At 43.6% G+C, this 19,299-nt stretch overlaps 1 protein-coding gene across 1 annotated transcript in view; it reads left to right on the forward strand.

Moving 5' to 3' along the window:
• Window positions 1-19,299, forward strand: part of TBX15 (T-box transcription factor 15) — a 97,637-nt gene that overhangs the window by 937 nt on the left and 77,401 nt on the right. The window lies entirely within an intron of this gene.

Genomic DNA, 19,299 nt, shown 5'->3' on the forward strand with positions numbered 1-19,299 from the left:
TTTGAATATTAACAGAACCCGGTAAGGGGGGCGGGGAAGAGGCAACTTAACGTTTTATATTAAGTGCCAAGATTTCAACTGTGCAAAACAGCCCGGAGAAACAGCTGTTGTCGGAAGAATCTTGTGAGCGCGCACACATAACACTCGCAGCTTGCTTTGGAGACTTCAGAAAACTTTCCGGCCGGGATTTCTGGGAGCGCTCCTGTCAACCAGCCCGGGTTGGGGAGAGGACCCATATCTTTCGCCGTCAAGCCCGGGAAGGGGGGCAGTGGCCCGCACAGAGGTGGGGCAGCCGCGGGCCCGGGAGCTTGGGGACAGATCTCGGGATCCAGGCCGGAAAGCGGGCCGACCCTAGGAGGGACAGCTGTCGCTTACATTTTCTCTGTAGGCAGTGACAGTTCAATTTCCATGCTCCTGAGGCTAATAATAACGCGATTAGCGGGTTACCAGCAGAGACAGAGTTTGATGAATTCTCCGTGTTCTTGTGGCCGGTTACGGTATTTGGGTTTAGTGCTGGGGAATTATTTTTATTAGTCGTTGAAAAGAAAATTAAAGGGAGATTTATTTCGTCCGCTCAACTCTTTCCCTCTGTTTGAATGCGGGTGTTTGTCCACGCAGACTGCTGCGTGGGCAATCTAAAAAGGAACACGTGGTAGATATGTATTTCTCTTCTCTGGCCAGACCGTTTCCTCACCGTATTTATGTGTTGCCAGAATTTCGCTAGGCCCTTCACATAGTCAGTGGAGATTCTTCTAGGCCTTAGAACAAATCGCGATTTGGGAGCTTCGTTTATTTTATTTTCCCGATGGCGGAAAAGGCAGAAGTTATTTAGCTGCGCCTGACAGACACTCTGTCAGCGGAAACTTTTCTCTTGGGAAGCTCCAGGAGCCCTTCTGGGGTCGCATCTTCAAAATCGACAGGGTTATAATCAGGGACTCAGCTCGCAGTTTTCTTTCTTCCCTGTTCTTCCCAAAGGGAAGTGAGGAGAGGAAAGTGAGAGGTTCCGGTCGAGGAGAGTACAGTCCTGGGGCATGAACGCGGGGAAATAGTCGCCAGAATTCTTTCACTCACTCCCGCGGGGTTGGGATGGGAGTAGAGGACCTGATATGGAACTTTATGCAGCAGAGAATTCAGTTCCCACTATCAGATTTTTTTTTAATGTTTGTTTTTCAAGATAAAGATAGACATTTGGCATTTGGATTAGAGAAAAAAACGTATGTTTGTGAGACAAGGGCCCGGGAGGAGGAAGGAGCTAAAAGCCGAGAGCACTATCGGGCCTTCTGCGGAGCGCGGCTATGGGCCGGGCCTGGTCACGTTGTGAGCCGAGGGGACCCCCAAGTTGGAGCCCCACAGTGATCAAGGCTTTCTTACGAGGAAATATTTTAAAGAAAAAGGGCTCCGTGTGGTAGAGACTCGGCAGTCCCGGAGGCGGGGGAAGCGGAGCTGTGGAATTCCTCCGGGAGGGAGCATTGCTCTGGGCTCAGGCGATAGCGGAAGGCACGGCCAGGGCTTTTTGTTTATTTCTCCTCGAATACATGCCCTAACAAACACACACAGGTAGACATTTAAAGGTGTATGGGGGGGGGGTGCGGCGGGCGCTCAGGCGACCCCACTGTGCCCTGGGTGGCGCCTCTGCCCCGCTGGGCCTCGCGATTCTGTTAACTGATTACTCCGGGTTCGGGCCGAGGGGCCCGGAACCGCTGCGTGACACTACCAGCCTAGGCCCGTAAAAAGCCAGGAACAAGAGAAAAACACCACTAGACTTAACCGCACACGCGCACACATCCACAATACTCGCTTAGAGCAACAGTGTTTATCGTTTTCACCAAAGCCTCTCTCAGACTCGTACGGTCATTTTATGCCCGCACTGCCCGAGCCTCAAAACTCCCGGGATCCTCAGAAAACCCAAGGGTCAGATTTTAATAATATTTAAGTTTCATTCGAAGGCGCGGCTTCTTGTTTCTTCCCAGCTCGTTTTTCTTTCCGCGTCTGGCCGGGGCTGGCTTTAGTAGGCACCCGAACGCCTTCCGCCTGGGGAGCCGACCTGCAGCAGCCCGGCCTACGCGCTGCAGGCATTCACACGTCAGAGGGCACACGTATGTAGATCAAAATTTTCCACCGAGTCTGGTGGCCCCGAAAAACCTGGGCCTGTGCGGTGCCTCTATGATCACAATCGCGCCTTGCCTACACTCGCCGACTTCCAGAGAAGCCGCCAGGACGCTGCCGCCGCTGACTGGGGAGGGTCTTAGGGTAGGTCTCCAAAGAGCCAGGCCCCCTCCCCTCTACAAGCAGCAACCGGGGAAAGTGTCCAGCCAGGATCGCCCAGAACAGCTGCTTTGGCTGTGGCCTTGAAAGTGCATTTCAGGCACGCGGCGGCGCCATCTGCGCTCGGACCCCAGCCGCAGCTCCACCGGGCTACCCCAGCTCTAGGTTAGGCCTTTCCCGCCGAAATCCTCAGCCGAGAGCGGCTGAGGCCGGGTCTCCAGCTGAGCGAAATAATTCAAACCGTATGCGGATGGATTTCCCTCTCCTGAGTCAGCGGGCCTGAGCTCAGCAGCCGCGCCGCTCGGGAGGCCTAGAGAGGTGGCGGCGCACGCGGGTGGGCTCACGCGGGCAGCTGGCACTTCGGGCACACGTGCACACGCGTCAGATGCCGTACCCTTGCATGCACTCGCCCACGCAAACCCTAGTGAAATTAGGCAGGAAAAGCTCCCGCGGAAACCTCGGCTGCCCAAAACTACTTCCTTCTTCCTTTTATCGAGTAAACGAGATCACGCGAATTAATTTGCTGGTTAACGGCTTGTTTTCTCAGAGTAAAACACCAAGATTTCAGTCTTGACCTCACTAATTTACCCACACTCATCTACCTAGCCTCAACTCCCATTGGGGAAACATAGGGTGCAAATAGAGGAAGCCACTCTTTACTGACGTTTAACTGAGAAAAAAGTGATGAGTTTGGAAGCAGTGGGGCGAATCTGCTTGAGCAAGGCAAGCATAAGGGCGCGGTGCTGGAGCTGGGACCGCAGGGCCAGTGTTTGCGGCGCACCCGCCGAGATGCCCAACGGTCTGTCAGGGGTAGAGCACCGAGGAATGAAACCCTGACTCAAAGTGGCACCGATCTGTGTGTGCACCCCTATACCGGTGCGGGCCTGGAGTGTGCGGAGCCTCAGCGCCCGCAGACGAGCCAACTGTGAGGCCGGTTGGACTCTTCCCTGCCAGGTCAAAGCAGCCTTCCGCGGAGGCAACCCCTTGGTAAGTGACCTTGTGAGAAGGGGGCGGGCGGGAGAGGGCAGGCGAGGTCTGATTTTGTCATCGGCTGGTGCGGATGATTGTTCGCTGGGGATGACTGCCAAGCACCTTCTTCGCGCCCTGGTCCCAAGACGGCGAAATCAGACGCCCTCTGGGAGAGCGCACCTCAGTGGACCCGGAAGGTGGGAAGGGTTATGGAGACATTCTGTGTAAAATTCCTGCCCTGGAGCAGTGGCACAATAGAAGCTGCTAGGAAGAGGGAAGTAATTCCAACCCGCTCTATCCCATAGAAATGACAACAGCAAACTCCTCAAAGGCTGTAGAAAGACAGGGAATGGGGGGAACCCTCATGCCCAGAGTGTGGGTTATGGTTTGCCCTTCCCAAGGTCCTTTCCAACCCTTGCTACATAGCCCGTGTGATGGCGCGTGACAGGCGTGGGGGTAGCAGCGGGAGGACAGGGAACAGCATCTCCTTTCACTGCCACTCAGAGCAGGGCGGCCCCTCGCCAGGCTCCGTCGCCAGCCCTTACACCACCGAGCTGCCTCGACCGGAGCAGACCGGCCTAACCGGCCTTGAAGAAAGAGCTGCACTTTCCGAGACTGTCCTGCACAGCCAAGAGCCACAGAGATTCTGAGCTGGAGTCTCCCCTGCCCTACCCAACGCTATTTCTTGTTGACCACTGCATATGAGTTTAGACATGACTATTTTGGATTTCCTGATTTTATTAGTAAAATTCCCAAAGAGAAAAGTTAACAGGGCAATGTTTCATGCAGGGAGGAAGGGGGGATTAAATCTTTTCCAGTGGAGTTGGGCCTGAAATTATATTGACACAGACCTGCTGCCGTTTGTTTTCCTGATACTCCCTCTTCCATACCAATTCAAATGGTATCATACATATCCTTTACTTATTAAAGCAAAATTAATTTACATTCTTGTTATTTAATTCACATGGCACTTGGGAACCCAAATTAAGAATGTTGGATATTGGTGGTTTGTGTTCCCTCATTTATCTGTATAATTTCCTTTGTGTTCCAAGTGGACATGAGTTTCATTGAAGCAAGTCCCTCACCATTAATCTTCACACTGGGCCAGAAAGAGAGAAATATATTTGGCTCAGAAGACCAAAGCATAACGTTCATCCAAGCCTCTCCAAGGGTGTTACTCGTGTTAAATAGCGAAATATTCCTGGTCGGTTACAATTGTTTCCTGTATAGCCAAAAAAGAATATTAATAACAAAGGGGGGCTTTTTTTAGATCCCAATTATGGATTCTGGTAGAACATTATTTCTCACACTTGGGGGGAAAACGATTACTTCTTAAATCTGAGTTCTTTCTCTGGGTGGCTGTCAGCGGGTGGGGGAGGGAAGCAAGGCTAAACTGCAAATTCCACAGGGATAAAAGAGGGGATTGGCATTTCACTTTCCTTTCTGGAAATACAGAAATCCATCAGATGATTATTCTGGAGGTGTAGCTAGTTATTGCTTTCTCACTCCCCAAAGACACAAAATAGTTGAGCCAGAGAGAATATTTAAGTGGCTTTCTTCATCTGAAGTTTATGTTTTGACCTTTTGGGATACTTTTCCACAAAAGGGAAAAGTAGGGAACGGGTGGAATGTGGAGTCGTTTTCCCTTCTCTCTCATCTATGAGGTTTATTTTTGTTTTGCTTTTTCTGTATTCCAGTGAGCCTGTAATTTTATATGTGCATGACAGAGATACTCGGTCCGCACTGGGAACAGCAATTAGCAAATTTATAAATCAGGATCTGTTTACACTTCTTTGGAGAAGCCTAATCATTAGTTAATTTAAGTGAGGTCCTTGCTCCAAGTGTCAGGGGTGGAAAATGAGACTGGGTGGGGAGGACCTGCTGTGAAATAGGCAGAGGTGGAGAATTTAAGTAACTGGTGATGACCAATCAACATTTATTCAGCACCATTAATGGCCTTGCTTTGAGGCGTGGCATTTTGCTGACTACAAACTGGTGATGTGCTTTTGACAACAGAAGTGAAAATAGGCCCTGCAATCATTACTTTTCATTCTGCATTTTTAGCATCAGCCCCAGTGTCTCGCTTTGCCTTTTATACACAAGTGTATAAATGTATGTACTCAAGTATATGCATTTATATACAAGTTTATGCGTGTGTACACCACAGTTCAGAATGGGATACAGATAATATTTCAGAGAAAAAAAACTGCTATTTTGTGTGTGTGTGTGTGTGTGTGTGTGTGTGGAACCAGTTTACCAAATTGGGAACACCAAAAATTTGGGAGGTCATAAATTTGGTCACCTGAGTATTATTTGACAATACTAGAGAATACCAGATTTGAAACTTCTAAGGTACTGGGCATTTTCATTTAACTCTCAAAGTAACTGATGCCTTTGACCAAAGTCTAAGAGAAATCACCAAAAAATGAGACTGCAGATGCAATTTAAAAAAACAGGGAAAGGAAACTTTTCTAACTAAATTTGGTACTTAATTTTGTGAATAATGTAATCTTTATTGTGGGTGTTCGGAATATTGCTTTTTATTCTGTCAAGTAATTTCGTGTTCTTCTATGCATAAAATAAACAAAATAACTAAGAGAAATACGTACAATAATAATGGTTAATAGAGATAATGAGATTAACATTGTGATTTCTGGAAATTAATTTGAGAACATAAGAAATAGAGTATATGTTAAAATCTTTTCCCTATTTTTCTTCTTTTATGTTCCTGAGACTCAGATACATTATTTCCAAAAAAGTCATCACATATATTAGAAGATTGAAAAAACACCACCACGATCTAATTCTCAGTTAGACAAGAAATATCCTAACCCAGCCTTCTTTAAAAGCCAAAATACTGGAAATAACTTTGAAAGAGATCATTAGAGGTTATTACATACCTAGCAGAGGGTCTTGGGGTTTTAGCACCTTATTCTCAATTGGATGGACCCATAATCTTACTCCCACCTCTAGCTGCCTTTTCTTTTTCACAGCTGGGACTGTATTTTGAAAGCTCCGGACAGGGGCTCAGAAGCAGATCCCCCCCTACTCACTTTCCCTCACCCCGACATCCCGTTCCGCTCCCCAACCTTCTACACACGCATTAAAACGTCCATTTTTCTCCTCCAAAAAAAAATTTCAGATGACGTTTCACCGCGGAAGGAACTGGGATTCCATCTTTTTCCCGTGAATCCATCCATGAGAAAACAGGCCTGTTCTGGTGACCTACACGAGTCAGAGAATCGGGCCGCAGCCGCGTCTGCCCGGCCCCCGCACCCTCTCCCGGCCTCGGCAGCGCCGCGGGACCTCGGTGGCGGCCGGGCTGCTCTGACTCGGTCGGAGCAGTTTGCGTCCCTGCCCAGGCCCGGGACGGGCTTCAGCTGGGCCGCGAGCGCGCGGGGAGGCTGCAAGGTCTTGGAGACCAGGGAGTTTGGAATCCCGAGGGATGGTCGGTGCTGTTCTCGGCTCTGATTACATTCTGGGAAATGTAGGGACTCGGGGGGTAAACCGGGTGCTCCCCACACCCCAAAGCAGCAAACAAACAAAAAACCCAAACAAAACAAAACACGTAGCCCAAACAAAAATAATCACAACGCAAACACGAACCCAAGGATCTTACACCTTGGGCCCGGAGGGAAGTTTGAGCTTTTGCTTTCATCAGGCTGAACAAATTTCGGAGGAATCAAACTGACTTCAAACATTAGCAATTAGAAACCAAGAATCTCTCGGCTTGAAGAAGTTTTAATTTCTAACGAATTCCAAATGGGTAATTCAAGGGTCAGTCAAGATCGAAGCCAGTCTGTTAAAAGGAAAGTCGTCGGGTCGGTTCACGATGCAGGGGATCCCGGGTGCTTACAGAGCGTCAGTAGCCGCGGGGATGCCGCAGTCCAGAAACCCCGCGTCGCCCACCGAGACAAAGGGTGAGCAAAAGAGTGCCTGTCGTGCTGTTCTTGGGGATTAACAGCAATGAAGTAATTCGTTTATTAAAAATAAGTTTTAGAAAAAGAAACTACGCAGCTTTACGAAGTCGACTGAGAACGACTAGTTTTTTGGGCAGGTTCTGTAAAAAGCCAGCAGGAGAGGCTTTAGTGAGCATTCCTGCCTTAGGGATTTAATCATACCCAGGCCCCAGGCCCCAGAATTGTATGCCTAGGGGTTAGGTGATTGGGATGGTTCAGGGCTTCCTTCTTACTCTTGAGAAATAAAGGTAATAATTGATCTTCACAGTTGGGAGAGGTGAGCGATTGTGTCAATAAGCCATTGTGAACACAGAAATGCTTACCCTGGGCTCAACAAAACTTAATTCATATGCCTAATAATTTAATTTTAAGCCTGGTAAGGGTTAGGGTGTACCTACCCATGCACTATTTAGAAGGACAGGGTTTGGTTAGGAAATTAATGGTATAAACAAGCTTGCAGAGGAATACTGAATTTTAAAACACTTCAGAAAACTTAATTGCATATGTGGATATCTGAGTCTTCACTACAGTACAAAGCTTTCAACACAGACCCTCATATTCTAGATTATATCCATGTAGTATAATAGGAAGAAGGCTGGACTAGCCTAAATCAGACCTAGATTCTAATGCTGGCTTTGTCATTAATGTTGGAACCAGGAACATTTGCTTTAAAGGCAGATATACTAACATTGTAAAGAATGTTTCAAAGTTGTTTCATAGCCATGGATTTGGCCTCAGTTCCTGGTATGTAAAATGAGGGAAACAGGATCAAATATCACCTGAGGCTTTTTTTAGCATTAAGATTCTGTGATCCAGTTAACTTAAAAAAATAATATTTTTTCTCCTAATGTGCCTTGGCCATCACTCGACCTACTCCGTATTTTGTTGGAATGAGAAGTTTTACACAAGTTAGAAAGTAACAGTAATAGCAACACAAGGTAAAGAAACAAACAAACAAACAAAAAAAACCCATGAGTTTTAGAACTAGAATGGGTTTTCATAAAGTTCTAGAAAAGGCCTTCAAGTTAATATCATGTGTTCAGAAGTCTTGGATCAGTGATTTTCAGTCGTTTGTGTTTGGTGTAATTTATTCTTGTGTGAGTGTTCAGGGCCTTCAGTCAAAAGGGTTCTAAGGCATTCCTGGATTTAAAGGATGTAAGTTATTCTTACTTAGAACATTTTTGTGCTCTTTCCAGAAATAAATTCTGTTTGGACTTGAAAAATGAGGATTGAGAATAGCAACTTCATCAATGATGAATTGAACTTATGGGACCAAAATGAATAAATAAATAAATAAATAAGAATCAGTTGCTCCCTTTACTGAGCCCGATTGAAAGCACTGGTAACTATTTTCCATGTCTAGTCCACTAAGCTGAGATCTTGATCTGGCAGAGATGTGAGAATGCTAAAAGGATGACTTAGTAACAGGCAAAATGCTTGTCAACAAGATAGATCAGAAGACAGCTTAGCATTCAAGACCTCTATTCATAGCTGCTGAACTTGAGGGCAGGGTCAGATGCAAAACTGGGCCCAGCACACACCTAGGAGGGTTTCTCATATTTCTATCTTGTGAAACTTTATTTCCTTACAGACATCTGTAGCTGGGCTTCAAACCCCAGTGGCGGCTTCCCAGCATCATTTGATGCCCCATTCTGCAGAGCCTCAGCCCCTGTGCAGACTTTTGTCATCATGGAGAGTGCAGATTTATTGTTCTTCCTCTCTCTCACCACTATCCTATAAATTGATTCAGGCCAAGCAAACTTGTCTTCATTGCTTTTGCATTTCTAGAGGTTAGTACAAGTGGCTGGCACACAGCAACCACTTAGTAGATAATAACAAAATGATAACAGAACAAGAGCAATGATAACAAATAACATTGAGCACTTAATGGGCGAAGCAGTGTGCTAAGTGACCATATATATATATATATATATTCCAAAGTAGTCTTATGAAATATTTACAATTTTTATCATTCGTATTTGGTGCAATGAATGTACATAGCATAGTGGTTAAAAACACAGGTCCTTGGGGTCAGACTGCTTGTGTGTCACACTTATTAGTATTGTGACCTTGGGCAAGTTGTTTACACCTCTTTCAACCCCAGTTTCTGCTTCTGTGGAATCAGAATAATAAAATATTCCTCAAAGGGTTGTTGTTGTTGTGAGGACTAAGGAAAATAATGCATACAAAGGAACAAAGGATTTAGCACAGTGCCTTTAACTGCAATCAATTCAGCTCATAGTAATCACCCGCTTCAGTGACCAGTTGCAACAAAGAGTTGTTGCAAATTGTAATCTTTAGCAGCCACCACATCTCTCCCCCAGACTTTTGCTTTTAATGGAATATTTAGGATTTAAATTGGGATCCCCACTTTGTTTATGGTTAGTATGGGAGTACAGAATCTGGGTCTGTGTGGCTAATAAAGTCTAATCAAACTCTGAGAGCTGTTGCTATTCAGGGTTCCACTGAGGCAAAATGGCAGCACCTGAGTGAGCATCTGAGGGCGAGAGGGAGAAAGGAGGGCATCCAAGGGTGGGGATCGATAGGCTGGCACATCGTAGGAAGAGGATTGGCAGAGGGTAGGACTGGGGAGGCTCAGCTTTGCCAGCTCTCCAGGAACTTGGCACTGGCAGAGGACAGAGGGGCCTTTCTGGATGTAGGGAAATGGAATAACACAAGCATGTTTCTCTTTGGTTAGTTTTCTCATATTTCTACTTGGAACTCAGAAATCCCACAAAGGTCAGGGTTTATCTCATAGGAAATCAGGAAAATTCATTTTCACAAGGCCTTGTGTTTGTGAAGCCTGTATCCTGATGGACATCCAGGATTCTGGGCAAAATGAGCCACTTGTCCCAATCAGTTGAGCTGCACTAAAGAATAGGTAGGTGTTGCTTGGTTGAGTTAAAAGAAATGAGTAAAATGACTAAATCAAAGGAATTTATAATTAAGAGGAATATCAGGGGAGAAGAGACTGGGAAGTCTTTTTTTAAGAGAAATAGCAAAAGCTCCAGCCAATGTGTTAGAACCCACATCTGGCTGTTCCAGTTTGCACAGACTTCTTCCTTGTAGAAAACAGAAGCCTGGATTTGATCATTTACTTTTTTCTTTTTTTAAGTTCTTACACCCCAGACTTTTCTTATATTGTTTCCTGTCAGCGGAGGAAGAAGGTGGTTTCCCAGGGGAAGAGGGACAGAAAGGACCCTTCCCGCAGCCAACCTTGAACAGAGCCCAGGGCCCTACATCAGAGGTGCTTCATTCCTGACCTTGACCATCCACTGCCAAGAGGAAGAGAGAGCTGCTCTGCTCTGGATGGAATTCCATTGTCAGTCTTCAAAACAAATGCCCCCCATTTGATCTCTAAAACAGTTATTTCTGTATACTGTTCCCAGTCTTACAAGCATCATCTAATCTCAGAATGTCCACAGAAGAAACCAATAATAGCTCTCATGGATTGAGGGAATACTCTGTGCCAGGTACTGTGCTGATGGTTTTATGCACATTCACTTATTGTATCCACTGAAAGGGAGGCAATTGTTTACCAGTTTTACAAATGAGGAAACTGAGACTCAAACAGATTAAATAATCTGCCCATGGTCACAAGTCTCCAGTGCCTTCTGGCTCCAGTGTCAATGTCCTGAACCACTAGGCAATATTGCCTACCCCTGTAGATGACTCTTTGTTGCTCTAGGGACTCTTCTACACTTGCTACCCTATGCGGTCTCCAAAACAGAATCTGTGAGATCGTAAGTGATAGAGTGCGTGTTTACTCTTTCTGTGTCTCTGCTTCTCATCCTTGTCATTAGTCCCTCTAAAATGAGCATCAGGCTGGCTTCCCAGACTGCCTTCCCCATACCTGCTGGTAGAAGCTTCTGTGTGACCACGACATGGGGTTGAATTTTTAAGCCATGGCCTTCAGAATGGGCCTTTTACAGACTTATCAACATGATCTGCTCTTTTTTTATTTAATGCGCAGAAGTTACAGTGTCTGAAATGAGGTGGCTATATAATGAATTTGATCTAAAACCTCCCCATCCTAAATCCCCTCATGCAGTGAAACTTCAGCAGCTCTATTTTACCCATTCTCTACTCCATTCACAACAGGATGGTTGGAATCTTATTGGTAATTGATTCAAAAAGGAATAGCTTAGAAACATATCAGTTGCAGTGATGGGTAGTTCTTGCGTTTCTAAGTACTGTTGATTTTTTCAAACTCAGTGATCACAGCTGTAATCCCTTTGCCATGGATTGAATTTACAAAGGAAGAGATTCTGATTTCCACAGTGGCTTCTTTTTAATGCCTGAGGATTAGGAAACCGCCTTGAGGACGCAATGCCGTGTATACCCGCTCTCAGAGTAGTGGCCTTAACTTTAACCTCTGAATGACTGTTGTGATTCATTTGTTGAGCAACAGCTCTATCTAAAGCAGCCTTGTTTCATGTGGGATCAATTATTTGCAGAAAACTTTTGTCCTCATAAACAGACCCTGTGCTGCTTTACTCTTCCAGCATGCTATAAGCGGATGCAATACTGGCAGCAACTTTCAGAGAACTTAGCGATGGTTGTCATGGGTTTTTTTCATCCACCTGTTCACTCTTTCTATCACTTTTCCTCCCACTCCAAGTAACTTCCTCTCTTAGGAAGTCTGATGTCTCCAACAGGGATTTGGAGAAAACCTCACCCCCTGATTTCAGTGTGTGGACTTCAGCTTTAATGTGTGTCTTGGCTGTTTAATTGTACAATCTGTCATATTCCCGAGGGTTGCACCTCAGGAAGATAAAAAGAGAAAGATGCTGTCCGTCTTTGTTTTAAAGCTTTGCTTTCTTCTATGCCACCCTCACACCACACAGGCGATTGATTGATGGAATTTGTTCGCTGTTGCAGCAACAGAAGCAGATGGATATCTGGGCCCATTTCCTTTTCCAAGGAATCCATGTGGAGCCAAAATCTTGAAATACAGAGTGTGGCAGAGGATGAGATGAATGCTGCAATCTTTGATGATTTACTGAATCTCATCAGTAAGATCTGTGCAATTAGCAACGTAGAATCAGCAAGTGTGGAACCAGCCAGGACTTGGCCGTTTCATTTGTCCTCCAGCATCCGGAGCACTAGTTGCATAGCAAGCATTAATCCTGGGAACGTTAGACCCCATCTGGTACAACTGTGCATTACTCAGATTAGACTGTGGCATCACAGAGATTTAAGGCATCTCTGTGATATTCTGACTGGGTGGTACTGCAGGAGGTGTTTTTGACTGTTGTAGGGGTGAGTAAATAGTAAACCAAGTCCTGGAGAGAGAGAGAGAGGGAAGGGAAGAATTGAGGGGGCTGAGGGTGTTATGGAGAACTGGGTGTAACGGTTCCCCAGGCTGCGTGGGTGAATTGGTTCCGGTTGTTAACATTTTTTCCTTGGGGCTTGACTACATTCTTCTCTTTCTTTGCCTGTCTGTTTTCCTGCCCAAATTGTTAGGCCTCCACAGCTGTGTAGCTCATTGCTGGTGAGTGTAGAGAATGACAGATCTGCACGTATTACAAGGGCAGTTTTTGGATATATGTATACGTATACACTTTTGAAGGGTTTTCTCCCATCATTTTTTTTTTTCTGATTTTTGAGGGTTTTGTTGTCCATCATCTTGTCAGCTGAGTACCAATCCTGTATTGCACTGGATGGACTCGGTTGGAGAATGAGTTTGAAATGTTACAGAAAGCAGATGGTCCTTCACATTCTAGAAGCAGAAGAAGTTGGCTGGTGTGGGAAAATAAGTGAGCAGATGGAGGCCAAGGAAGCAGCATTGCACAGCGGATAAGAGCACATGCTTCAGTTGCCTAAATGTAAAATGAGTGTAATAGTATTTTCCTAAGGGCAGTACTATTGTAAGAATTGAGATTGCTTGGCACTGTACCTGGCAACATAGAGTGCTCAATATTATCATCCATTTTACCTTGCTTTTAGTTATACTTTTGGTGAATTAAGAAAATTCAGAAATTCTTTAGTGTTCTTATGAGAAACCATTTGGTGAGCACTGGGTTCAAGATCACCCCAAACTACCATTCTTGCTTTATCTCCACTGCTACCCTCTTCAGCACACAATCGCACCACACAGGCCAACTCTTTCTAATTCTCCACCCTGTTGCTCATGCTCCTTCTTCTCTCTGGAGCACTTTTTCTCCTTCTTCTCCCTAATATTCCTTCTGAAGAAAATTTTTCCTGATTTCAAGACTTTTCTTAAGTACCCAATAGTAATCCAACATGGAATAATTTGACATGTTAATTAAGATGATACACAGATTCAAACATGTGATGATGTAAAAAAAGTACATATGGCTGTTGTACCTCATACAGAAGTTGCTAGGTATTACTATAATGGAAGAAAGTTCTCAGGGCCCCAGTTGGCCACTGTCACAAAGAAGCTTCTCAAGAGGAGATCTTCACCAAATAATCTGACAAGACTCTTTCTGGGCAAGGTTCCTGTCCTGTTTTTGGCTTCATAGAATACCTGCTGGCTTGGCACCGAGATCAGGCCAGTAATTTAGCTTTAGTCATTTCTTTTCTTGGCAAGATATATACCTGTTATCTTCTTTTTGTCCTACTAGATTGACCTTTACCTTTAGACTCTCGGGCAATTGATGCTTGTACCCCAAGAGACGTTGGGCATCTGTGTTTGCGCACATGTGTACACAAATACACACTCACACTGAAGTGTGCAGGGCTTTGGACTGATCTTGCCCCAGTTTTAGAAATGGTCACAGGAAGAAGAGGTAGAATAGAAGCCTATAAAAATTAATACTTTCTTACGACATATAACACATTTTGCCTTGAATTGTAACTTTTTGGAGGGCATATTTGTTTTGTAAGCCTGACTAGGCTGGAAAACCCTGGAAAGTACTGTATCTTACTCACCTTTGAATCCCTGTTGGTATTCAGTGAACATTTGTTAAACTGAATCAGTAGTCAAACTTTAGTGATGGGCTTTGTAACCACCACAGCCACTTTACAGATGATTTGACTTCAAGAAGGTCCTGGAGGCCCAGTGCAAGGTATGTCAGGGCTCTGCCAGTCCTCTCCAGGTGTGATCTTAGATATGTCAGTTGATCTCTCTATACTCTGAAATCTCTGTAATGGGGACAAGATCACTGAATTTTAATAAGAAGGAAATGATATCTATTCGCAAAGTATTTTTGTGGATATAAATTGCTGAATGCTATTTGCGTGGAGTCTGTTTTGAGAGCTCTATCCTGATGAGGCCTTGGTATTCACAAGCATGATTAGTTAGATGGAGTAATTCTGCTCTATCTTGCCCTATTTCTTTCAGGTTGTATGCCCACAGCAGCCTCTGTTTCCTGCCCAGCAAGGGAGAAAAAGAATCAAATAAAAGGCAATATGAAAACCCCCAGTGTCAAACAAAAGTGCCCAAAATATCTCTAAATGAAAGACAGATTGCATGCATTTGAAAAAGCAGAATTGGGTTAAGTTGAAGCAGAATGAGAGAAATTCTTCAAGTTTTTCCACCATATGAGCAGTGGGAATATGTGAGTGAACTGACAGGAGATCCCAGCTCAGGGCTCAGCCCCATGGTGGGGGAGAAGACAGGTTGTCAGGATAGTAAGGGAGAAAAACCTTCTGAAACAAGGTAATCTTTGAGCAAGAGGGAGGGCTGAAGAATGGGAGGCACGTCTGTGAAAATGCATTTCAGAAACAACACAGGGATGAAGAAGATTCAACAACAGAGAGACACTCAGAGTTCCAGGTACTTTTGGCACCTGGCAAATGACATATAAAATCCCTAATGCCTTTGTGGGCCTATCAAGGGGGAAAAGAGCCTCAATTTGCTATTTCCTTTCGTCATTCACATCTTTCCACCTGCCATACTATTGCCTGTAGTTGGAACCTGCTTTAGAGGAGAAGGTCTTCAAACTTGCCTTTGTTTGGGTTCTGAGCTACCATGCCCATAGTGGCAGTTGATTGCTGGAGCCAGCCCAGTGTCACTGGGGGCTCTGCAGGGCTGGTAACTTCCAAGACATTGTTATATTCTAAGCACAGCAGCATGGAGGCAGCCTTGGAGAGCCACACAGGAGACCTGAGATGAGTTGGTGCCTTGAGTTTCTCTGCACTTTATATATAAACAAGTGGGATGACTTTGAATCTGTTGTTCTCTAGTTGAATATCCTTGATCCTAAATCATGAGAATATTTTTTTCAAGAAGGGTTCATGGGCTCTAGCAATTGTTGAATGTCGTGGTGTGTCTTGGGAGTCACTATTCCAACATGCTGTTTATTCTGGATTCTCTTTAGAAAGGGAATGTGACTCAGGAACTCAACCCTAGGAAGGGGCACATGACAGCTCACCAACATCCAGTTGTAGGTCATGAAGGACCTTATTTGCACATCTCTGAGGGACACTGGGGCTCTTTAGATGCTAAGGCACATCCCAAGGGGTATATATTTCCCATAAGAAGTTTGAAAGTTCATTATTCATTCATTGGTATCCCTTACCCTTCATGAAATTATAGGCCCCCATTCAGAACTCTCATGGTCCAGAAAATCCAGATCAATAGTCACAAGGTCATTACCAGAAGGTCACTGCCTAGAGGCCATTATAATAGTCACACAGATTAGGCTGACTTCTTTTCTGTTTCACAAAGATATGGGTCTTATTGAGTGAGGGAGAAGATGGGATGTCCTTGAGCTACAGGATATTGGGGGAGGCCTATCCTTCGAACTACACTAGGTGCAGGTACATTTTTCCAGGATGCTTAGGAACTTGGTGCAGATATTCTGGGGAAAGAGATCCTGTGACCACTGTGCCAGTTGCCTTTCACAGCTTGCAGGGTGGCTTCTCTTTAACCTAGATCTTGTTACAATCTGTTCGAAGTGGTATATACTAATCATGATGTTTGATCCATTCTGCTTTAGGAGAACCCTTAAACTGGCTTTTTAATCCCATCCACATCTATACTTTTGAAGAAAGCATGGAGCTCCTGGTACTCAAGATTGAATTTAAGGCCTGGTGTCTTTATCTAGAAACAGGTCTGGGCAAACAGGGAAGCTCTCTCTGTACCTGGAAGCTCAAGGCCGCACTCACTGAAGATTGTAATCCAACATCCACATTGCAGGCCTCTCTCTCGATGGCGAGTGTGGCACCAAACACCCTGCCTCAGAAGTCCAAACCAGAAACCACCAGAACCTCAAACTAGTTTCCATGCTAATAGCTTCTGGGTCTTTCCAGTCCTTCCTTCTTCTTCTGGTAGCATCAGCAAAACAGCCATTTAACTTACAAGTAAAAAAATTAACAATAACTCATCTGATATTTTGAATAGTTTCTGTAAATAAATCTATATTTTGTTTTTAATCAATGGGACTTATGTTTAGGTGCTAGTGTACCTCCTTTTTTGAAGTGTGTGAATTTTCACAGACTGTGTACATTGAATTTTCAGATGATTAACTTCTATATTTCAATGCACAAAGGGTGTTTGCTATTTTTAGGTGTTCTAGAATAAAATGCTATGAAGGGCAACAGAATATCCATTGATAAAATGAAGGCAAATTCCTAATCCCTTTGGTAAAGTCAGACTTTCATATATCAAGTTTGATGAGAATATGGTATATCTCCCTATAATGGATTCTGGATTTATGTTGGAGCTTGAAAACTGGTCCACTTTGCATATCTGATGGCTTGGATTTTACCTCCTGCATTGCTTTTCTCACAGATTCAGTGTATTTCTGCTCCAAAATACATGTCCATTTTCTTTGAACTCAGAGAATTTTCTAAAGAAAAATTCAAATGCTCTGCAAAGATCAACTTTTAAAACATTGTTTAAGTTATGGCTGGGGAAGAGTACTCATTTTCAGAGTAGAATATTCAATGGGGAAAGGCTCCAGGGAGGGAAAAGTGTCAGCCTACCACTAGTAGCAGACAATTGGCAATGCAGGTAAATCATTTATTCTCTCTCCATCCTTTCTCTCCATATAAGTGCGAGAGAATGCGGCATGCCAACCAGCCATCTTACAGAGTTAGTAAAAAATAGTTATGTATGGCAAAGAGGGACTCTAGTTATTATTTTCATTCTCTTTCAGAATTTTAAAAAACTTTTATTATGAAAATTTCTGAACACTGAAGTATTATGAACCCTTATGAACCCCACCCAACTTCATTGCCATCCATACTTTTTTGCCACATTTATCACTCACCTTTTTTTTTTTTCCACTTCTTTTTGCTGGAGTATTTTAAAGCAAACCTAAGACATCATGTCATTTTACCACTGAGTACTTCAGTACTGCAGTATACCTCAAAACCAAGTCATTTTCTGATACAAGCACAATGCCCTCATCACACATAACATAATTAATACTGATTCCTTGATATCATCTTAGTAAGTTCATATTTCTATTTTCCTGATTTGTTTAGAAACTGTTAATCCCCCATTGCCACCAACATTCTCTTCTAATCTTCCTGCACAGTTCTTTTAAGGACAACACATACCAAACAAGGTTTGATACTTGGCTGATTGTCTAATGTACCTGAAGTTATATGTGACCAGTGAAGATTCTGAGGCTCCAGCCCCAGATGCTCCTTTCTGGAGGTCTGGTAAAGGAGGAGGGGTTGAAGTTCTGTATTTTAGAAAAGTTCCCCAGATGAGTTTGATGGGCAGCCAGGTTCTGGAACCACTATTCCACACCATTATCTTTTTCCTGGGAGTGTCCAGGAGAAAAGGGACCAAAAAATGCATGTTTGGCACATGGCAGGAATGTGCTGGAATCTGTATTTCTAAAGCTATTGTAGTAGTTCTGCCAGCCTCCAAATAAATGTTATAACCAAGAACATTCATAACTGGAGCAAGGTCAGAAAATTACTTTTTGTTTTAATAGGAATGACTTGTGGCTATTGAAATAATGTGGGCAGTAAGTAATATCTGATTACAGGCTCCCTAGGCAAATGTGGCTCAGGATGTTTTTCTGGTTGGGGCAAATACAACTTGTTATTTTATAGAGGTCATGGAAAATGAAACTCCTTCAGGGTTTTAACAATGACAACAGAATACCATTCTGGAAGTGAATTAAATTAGAATTAAATTTAATTTTATGCAGGTTAACTCAGGGAGCTCTGTCCAACATATGCAACTCTTAGAATGGTATTTAGAATCGAATGAAATACCAAGTTGAATAAAACACAGGTTGAAAAGTGCAACATTTGGCTAACCTTTTCTTTTGTCTGCATGGCTTCAAACAACTGCTTTGACTATTTTATCTTTGTCCCTCTCCTTCACTTAACTGATGGATTTGACCCATTGAATTGTCGGATGAGCTATTGTTTTGATGTAATACAGCTGTATTTGCCAGGCACACAGAGAACATAAAACCTGAGCTCAATGATTGTGAATGCATTCTTTTAAATCAAATTTGATTGAAATATTGCCTAATAATGCTGCTACTTACAAGTCATTTATATAATTTTTTTTTTACACAGTGTTCCTACTACTGTGAAATCTGTAATGACTACCAATTATTGAGTCATTTTGGTCCTTCAGTTTTGAGAATATTCAATTGGAGATACTTGACTAAATGAAAACAATACTAAACAAACATGTTGATTAGTCTCCTGTTACAAAAAATTACTACTAATCACTTGCAGATTCCTCAACAAATAACTGTGCAGTTTGGCAGGCAATTGTTACTAGTCTGTATACCTTGGTATTTGGTGAGTCTGAATGTGAAAGTCGATAGTGTAGGTGAACTAGTGTCATGGGGCTAACCCTTTTCTTTTCTCTCCTGTGGCATTTTGCTTGTTTCTCTTAATAAAATACTATAGTGATGATATTGAAGTACAGTTATTTGTTTACATCTATCCTCCTGGCTAGACCTGGTATTTCTTATAGGTCCAGAGTCTATCTTCTTTATTTCTGTATCTTCAGTCCTTCCACCATCTCTGGCTTCCAGTAAGTGCTGAAAAAAATGTGTGTAGCAATTAATGGGTTAATCATAGCTTTGAGTTTTGTTTATGCTAGGCTGTATATCAGATCGACTGTTTTGACTGAATCAGTTGACTGGAAAATTCAGTCAAATTGCTGGATTTTCACTGAAAAGATCACTCGCGTCTTATTGCTACTATTTTA

The sequence above is a fragment of the Choloepus didactylus genome, chromosome 2, assembly GCF_015220235.1.
Source record: "Choloepus didactylus isolate mChoDid1 chromosome 2, mChoDid1.pri, whole genome shotgun sequence".
Taxonomy (NCBI): Eukaryota; Metazoa; Chordata; class Mammalia; order Pilosa; family Megalonychidae; genus Choloepus; species Choloepus didactylus.